The sequence below is a fragment of the Prunus mume genome, linkage group LG6 (assembly GCF_029339155.1).
Source record: "Prunus mume cultivar Tortuosa linkage group LG6, ASM2933915v1, whole genome shotgun sequence".
Taxonomy (NCBI): domain Eukaryota; kingdom Viridiplantae; phylum Streptophyta; class Magnoliopsida; order Rosales; family Rosaceae; genus Prunus; species Prunus mume.
Genome location: NC_142703.1, coordinates 2,465,470 through 2,473,755, shown reverse-complemented (window position 1 = coordinate 2,473,755; position 8,286 = coordinate 2,465,470).

Sequence of the window (8,286 nt, the reverse complement as noted above, 5' to 3'; positions counted from 1 at the left end):
TGCGCATCTCGTGTAGGAATTAAAGTTGCAGTTTAATAGTCTGACGTTATGCCACGTAGCAGCAAATGCTGCCTCTCCTTCTTATATCAAAACATACTAGCTTCGCACGTAATTGTGCGCATGTTAGAGGCTTTTTAAAAAAAAATTTAAAATTTATTTTATAATTAAAAAAATAATGGATAATTATGTTCCGTAAAAATAGGATCTATTATCTGATTTTTATTTTTATATTTTTTATAATATGAAAATGTGTGAATTTACCCTATTATCCTCATTTAATTAATAATTTCAATTCTTAATATTTGCATTAACCAATAACATTTTCTAGTATTTTGAATGTTTTACCATTCTCTACCTTTTGCTATATATATATATATATATATATATATATATATAGATAAAGTAGCATTATTAGTTGCAGACATGGGTTGGCGCGGTCACAGATCTAGGATTAAAAAATAATTCAGGCTAATTTAAAATTTAAAAAAAAATCATAAATATTAACATGTTACAAAACCCACAACTCAAAATTTATTTATTTTTAAACAAAGAAACTAATTGTCCATAGCAGGAGACTTTAGTTTGGCCATCTAGACATTCTCTTTTGGGTTTTCACGCACTGCTTCTTGGGGCTCATCGCTTGAGCTTCTGAAGATCACTCTCTTAGCATGAGAGAAACTTGTCCCATGATCTCCTCGCTTGCGTTACTTGGTGTCTACAAGGCCTCCAGATACTCTTGCAAGTCTCTAGAATAAACAGCCACCATCTCTGATAGTTGTTTGTTCTCTTTCTGCAACCTTTCAAACTGGCATCGCGTCTCCTCGGACATCTTTCCCTCTCCCTTTTCAATTTTCGGATGACGCTCTAACAATCTTAAATCAAATTTCATTCTGCCACTAACTGAGCTCTTAACAGTTGCACTTCATGAGATTTCACAATAAAGCGATGACCCACACTTGTGACTTATGCCGTACTTTGCATGCTCAATGTCATGGCATCGCTCACTACTCGGTTATCACCCCTTGTTCCCAGCACATGAACATCCCTTTGAGTCACTAAACTCCTCGTAACTCCAATTGCAACATTGTTATCTAAGAGTATTGACTCATTTACTATAACCGACCCCCAGTGAGGAAGCAAAGTAAGGCATCCACACTGGTGCAGCCTCTTGTCCCCATGTCTGACTTGGCAGAGTTAGGTTTAGATCGAGAGAAAATGGGAAGGAAGACGCCATTTTATTTCTAAGTTGGAGGAGATAGGTTTAGATCGAGAGAAATGGGAAGGAAGTAAATTGGCGGAGCTAAGTTTTTTTTTATGAGTTCTGATTTTGTGTTTTCCCCTCGTTTTCTTTTAGGGTAAACTACAGTAAACCCCCCAACCTATAGGGTCATTTACGAGTTCATACCCGATTTTGGGGACATTTATGGGTACATACTCAACGTCGCGAAAACTTACAGATCACCCCCTCCGTTAGCGAATCCGTTATCTGCCTACGTGGCATTTATGGGGCCCATTTTTAATTGACGTGGAGTTCCACGTGGACAACAAAATAATAAAAAATTTACTTTAAAATAATAAAAAAATAAAATTTTATAAAAAAAGCAAAAATCAAAAAAAAAAAAAATCAAATCAAATCAAATTGAAAAAGGTAAAAAGACGCAAATAGCCTCATTTCATCCCTTCCCTTCCAGCCCAACCTCCGAGCCATAGCAACCCAATTCTGCAACCAGCCTAAGTTCGGGAGGAAGAGATGACGAGTGGACGGTGTCGCACGACCGGGACGGTCGATTCGAGAGAGCGTGGCGGAATCGCGAGGGCTTATGAGCGACGACGATGACTCCACCGGTGCCGGATGACGCTGTGGGGTTTAGGTTGGCTATGTCGAGCCTCGCGAGTTGAGCAAGGCAGGCCATGTCGCGATTTGAGCCTGGGGAAGTCCATTCCTTGAATTATACTGAACGAATTCAAATTCTGATATTTTTCTCAGCCAAGCATTTTCTATTTCATAGGCACTGACTTTTTAGATGTTTAGATGTGGTTTTGTTTCTAATGTTTCATCCTTTATAATCTCTATCGTCTTTAAGCAAACTATATCTATGGATTCTTCAAATTTGCTTCGCTTGCTGTTTAAGACTGATTTCAAAACACCCTTTGAGATTGGGTTTTATTTTTTCTGAAAAATAACGTAACTGTGCTATTTGTGAGAGTTCAAATCTCGCTTATTTCTGTGGGGACGATGGTGGATGCGAGGGAGAGGTGGGTTTCTTGGATTTTTTGAATTTCACTGACTTTAATGATGTTGTCTTAATTTCTGTGGGTTGCGATGGGATGTGAAATTTGAAGTTGAACTCAGCTATGGTTTGGGGAAAACGATCAGATCTGTGGCATGGGAAGGTGATGCGTTGGGCTGGAACAAGAGAGGTGTTAAGGCTGGCATGTGTGGCCTGAGTAAGCTTGGGTGGTGGTTTGGGTGGCTGGGGGCTAGGAGGGGAGGAGAGATCGGGAGAGATATGAGGTTGAAGAAATCTTGGATGAGGGAAGAAATTGGGAGGAATGGGGAAGAAATCGAGAGAGAGAGTGAATCTCGATAGGGTGAATGCGTTGATAACCTCCGAGGAGGATGAATGTGTTTGGGTGGTGGTTTGTGTGGCTGGGGCCTAGGAGAGGGGAGAGAGAGAGAGAGAACCTGGGATGGTTTTTTTTTAAAATTTTAATTTTAATTTTAATTTAATATGTTTAATTTCTTAAAATAATTCAAAGAATAAATTTTTTATTATTTTGTTGTCCACGTGGAACTCCATATCAATTAAAAATGGGCCCTATAAATGTCACATAGGCAGATAACGGATTCGCTAACGGAGGGGGCGATCTGTAAGTTTTCGCGACATTGAGTATGTACTCATAAATGTCCCCAAAATCGGGTATGGACTCGTAAATGACCCTATAGGTTGGGGGGTTTACTGTAGTTAACCCTTAAAATTAATAGTTTTAATACTATATATATATATATATAAGTTGCATGGCAAGCCACGTGAAAGCTTTTGCTATAACCTATCAAATCTATTATATGGTTTTAACTATGCCAATTCACTTCAATCTTATTTAATATTTATACATAAGCTTTTAGAAAAGCTTTTTATTACTTGCTAAAGTTTCTCCTAAGTTTGACATGTTGCTTTTTAGAGTCCTCAAAAATCACAATAAGCATGAGGTGGTGAATATTAGCATGAGGTGTAAGTACAATAGGTAGTCTTGTATATATGAATGTAATTGGAAAGTGCTTACTAAGCACTCTCCGGAGCCAGCACCTAAGATTAATGGGTTAGGTAGAATTGAAGTTCATTCATGCATTGCATAAATTGTACATTATCAATCTCACTAATCGCATAAGACATAGTGTAACAACCCAAACCTAAAATTAATATTTAATTATTAATTTATTGAAGGAAAAGACTAAAATGCCCTTAGAATATTTTATTGAGGAAAATGTTGACCTTTTTACCGAGAAAGAATTTGACCGTTTCACTTACACCGTTGCGTAGAGCGCGACAAAACGAGTCCGTAGACACGTATTAGGCTCGAATCGGAATTTTAACGAAGAAAATACGGTCAAAATACGCTCAAGGGCAAAATGGTAATTTTGGAAAATCAGGATTTTTTAAAAAAACCCTCAGCTTCTCTCTCTCCGTCGCGATTCCCCCCCCTGTTTCAGCCGGATCGGTCCTTTCCTCCCAGCCACCGCCACGGGCCACCCGACCCATCGGATCGACCCAGAACCACCGTCACTCCGACCTAGCCTTGGTCCTCTTCCCGCCACCGCCTCGAACTGTAGGAAAAACCATGGTTTCCACCGGTTTTTGACAGAATTTTGGCCAGCGATTTCTCCCTCCTCCGGCCACCAATCCAGTCGTGTGAGGTATGAATTTCTAGCTATTTTTCATGATCTAGCTGATGGTTGAGTAGGATTTGAGGAATTTCTAGTGTGGGATGGTTAATTTCGAACCTAGGGTTCGGCTGGTTTTGAGATCACGGTTTCAGCCACTTCCGTCCACTTTTTGGGGTGGGTCCAAGAACAAAAGTGGTTCCAAATATGGTGTTTTACCTAAGATAGGAGTCTTGAGCCGAGTTGTTGAGTTTTTCCGGCGAGGCGTTATCGCTTTAGGCACCACGCGCTGCCAGCGCGTGTGGCGGGAGTGGGCAACAGGGTGGGGACCACAGTCAGTCCTAGAATGATTTCCTAGTCCTCACGAGCGCGTAGGATTTCGCGGAACTTAATTCGGATATCGTTTGAACCCCGAACGGATCTCGCCTAGTATGCGATGTCCGGGTTCAACACGTTTGAACCATTGGATCGTAGTTAATTCCAAGTATGTTAATCTAGGTATTTCCAGGATCGTATAGTATTTGACGGATCGTAAAACGGAGTCCCGGATGCTCCAGAAATGTCAGCCCTAGAGTAGGTGTTACGGTTAAGTAAACCATTACAAAATAACGAACCGATTGCAGTGTCAAGAATGATGAGAGAACTACGTGTGGCTTGATCCTCGAAGAATGCGTATGCAGCCTACAGCTACGACGCAGCCACGAGTTAGGATCCCGAGTTTGTGTTAGCGTTTTGGTCATTTTGGTCATTTATGACCCACATCACCGGATGTCGCTTTTAAGCGAGTTTGACCGGATTCCAAAGCGGAATTGGATCAGGTCGTTTCACATAGGACCCCTACTGGGCATGTAATGCTCACTCCTTATTGAATCTATTGCCGGCTTTGAATCTGAAGTTTAGTTTTTGCTGAGGAAACAAGAAGAACAGGTTGTGGATAGTTTTGAATGTTTTGTTGAAAGTTTGTTATTTTCTTGTTATTTTGCTTGTAAAATTACAATGTAAATTACTTTGACTTAAATAAAAGTTTATGTTCAATCTTCATATTTCTTGATATTTAAATTTGTAGTTTTAGTTTTTCTTTTACCTCACACTCCAAAAAAAAAATAAATAAATAAAATAAATTGGGGTGTGACAGTATGACATTATCTTTCTAAACGAACGTGTTTAGCAAAGTCGTCACGACTTTCCATGACAGCTGTCACCTGTAATTTCTAAGAGATTGTTGGATTTGCGGGGATTTGTCTCCATCATTATCCTTGGGATTTGTAAGGGATAAAATAATTTTAAAATGACATTTTAAATTAAAGAATTTAAAGTAAGGAACTTTCAAAATCGAAAGAAAAGAAAGAAAAATGAAAAAGAGAAAGAAGGAAAAGAAAGAATAAGAGAGAGAGAGAGAGAGAGAGAGAGAGAGAGAGAGAGAGAAAAGAAAGACAAAGGAGAGAGGAGAGAGGAGAGAGAGATAGGACCCCAAAAAAAAATTTGATTCAGGTGTGCTAGGTTTGTTATTTTAGACTAGAAAAATAAATCGCCTGGGCTATAGCCCAGGTTAGCCATAGGGACGATCCGTCATTGGGTTGACAGATGTGTTTCCCACTATGCACCCGAGTTCGAAATTCCCTCATTCCCATAATTTAGATTAGATTAAAGTAAAATATCATTTATAAAAAAAATAAAAATAAAATAAAAATAAAAAAAGGTAATATTATTAGTTGGACCAAGAAACAGGTCAGCTTAGGGTGCACATTTGATCCCAACTAGTAAGAGCATGTCTAATGCGTGGGCAAGGGGCAAGGGGCAAGGGGCTAGGTGTTGTATTAGCCCCTCAAACTAGTACTATTTAGAAAATCTAGCCTCTCAAATTTGTGTGTGTGGTTCTAGTGGGGTGAAGGACTAGGGACTAAAACTCAAAACTTGTTATTTTAGTTTATTATTATTTTATTTGTGATAAAAATCAAAGCATAAGAAAAGCAACGCAAAAATTTATTTTTGGAAACAATTTTGAGCAAAATGAAAAAAAAAACAAACACTTTTTTTCTTTTTCATTTAATTTTGTAGTTACGAAGACAACATATATCTGTGCCTCTAGTACTCATGCTCAACTAGATCATTTCAAAGACTATCATGAACATAATAAAACCTAATTTGCACATAACGATCCATATAACCCTCAAGCTTTTGTCCATTTCTACCCACTGTCTCAAATTCTTCATAATTTGGTCGCTCATATATTCTTGCTTTCCTTGGGTTCAATGGGTCAACTTCTTTACATCTAAATCCTCTTCCTCTTTGGCACGCTCATCCTCCACAATCATTTTGTGCATGATTACGCAAGCTATCATGATGATTCGAAAGGTAGCCCTATTCCACATTCGAGCAGCCCTCAAATGATGCCAAATCAAGCTTGCAGTATACCAAAACATCGTTCGACGTCTTTATAGTATGCCTATTTGGTACTTGGAGAACATTATTTTCCTCTCATTATTGGGATTTGGGAACGTTTTCACAAAAGTACCCCACTTTGGATATATCGTCCACCAAATAGTAGCCCATGTTATAGTTGTGTCCGTTGACATTGTACACCACTTGAGGTGCTCAACCTGCCATGAGTTTAATGAACACCGGTGATTGTCCGAGCACGTTGATATCATTTTGGGACCTAGAAATTCCAAAATAGGCATGTCAAATCCAAGTGTTGAATGAGGCAACGACCTCTAGAATTATAGTGGGGTTTTTTTTTTTTTTTTTGTGTGACCACTAAAAGCTCGAGTGGATGAGTATACGCGTATTGGCACAAAATATCCCTCTTAAGCATCTTGTCATGGTCTTCCCTATATCGGTTGATGTACTCTAGACCATTTTGAGAATTTGGTTCGGTGAGCGGATTGGAGGAGGAGCTTTGAAATTCTGCCATGGTGCCAAGGATAAGAGCATTTTTCATACGTCTACTCTCATCATCTTCTTCACAATCTCGATTCATCTTCTTGAAAAATCTCTTCATTGTGAAATGATAAGAAAACATATCCCAGTGTTAGTTTATGTGAGAAGAAGATGAAGATGAAAGCCTATTTATTGAAGTTTGAATGTAGAAATGTAAAAAAAGATAAACAACTAAAAAGGTTTGGAGAGAGAGAGAGATATATATATATATATATATAAGTAGTACATAAAATAAAAAATGCAAAAAAAAAAAAAGGTAAAAAAAAAAGAAGGCTCAATTAGCCGTTGAAAACTGAAAAAATAAAAAAACTAAAAAGCCCATCAACTAGCCGTTAGGCAATTGTCATTGAAGGTGCCACGTGATAGATCCTCATAGGCCATTGCATTTGGAAAAGCAGCTTTCGTTGTGTCCCTTTTTTTCAAAAGTTGATCATTTGTCTTTTGCTATGGCAAGGGACTATAATCATTATTCATGTGAATAATTCATTCAAAGGTTATAGTGTTTCCACTAATTATTACAACTATTCACATGAGATATGAGAGAGAAATTTATATAGAGTTTTTTGAAGATTTTTAAAAACTGAAACTAAGACAGATCTTGCCTGAGGGCTAGCTTGGGTTCATGGGCCCCATCTCTAGCCAGGGCTAGCCTTTGCGGCTGGAAACAAGATTTTGGCCCAAACCCAACACCCCCAGTCGTCCCCTTAGGCGCATCGGTGGAATCGCTCTTAGGCCAAACTGGATTGAACCAAACACATGCATTAGAAAGTTTTTTTGTTTTTGTTTTTGGTTTTTTTTTTTTTGCATTTGAGGACAAATCTGGACCTAGCCCATGCCAGATAAGTCCCATTAGACATGCTCTAACAGTTCCACACCTAATCAAATCGAATTGAAAGTTTAGTACACCGACTCATAATTAATCCGTGTTTAAAATATTGGTTAATCATATAAATTTTGACCCATCAAAAATGAGTTGAACTCTCTTCTGAACTGAACTGATCCGTATCCGTACTTAAATTTGCCAAATACGATAGCGTTATGATCTTTTTATGCCATAACCAAAGGGAAATATACCAACTAAATTTTGGTCCAATGATACATTTCTTGTCAAAGCATTTCTACAACACTACACGTCTAGACGATCGGATGAAATTATCAATGAAGTATTTCCCGAATACTATGTAGACGATAGTGCGCCACAAGCTGCAAAATATATCTTTGTTTCCATGTTTACTTTACGGACTTCAAATTGACCACTTCGAGTCATCGTAATTTTGAAAAGGATACTCAATATTAATATTAATCTTTTATTATGTTAACCTAAGATCATGAAATATATAATCTTGCTAGGGTCATATGAAAAAGATTGGGGCTCAAAAGAGATTATCTGATGGTACACCTGGCCGCCGAAAACTCAACACTGGCAATGTAGGTTCGGTGGTCAGTAAGCCCCCCCTCGGAGC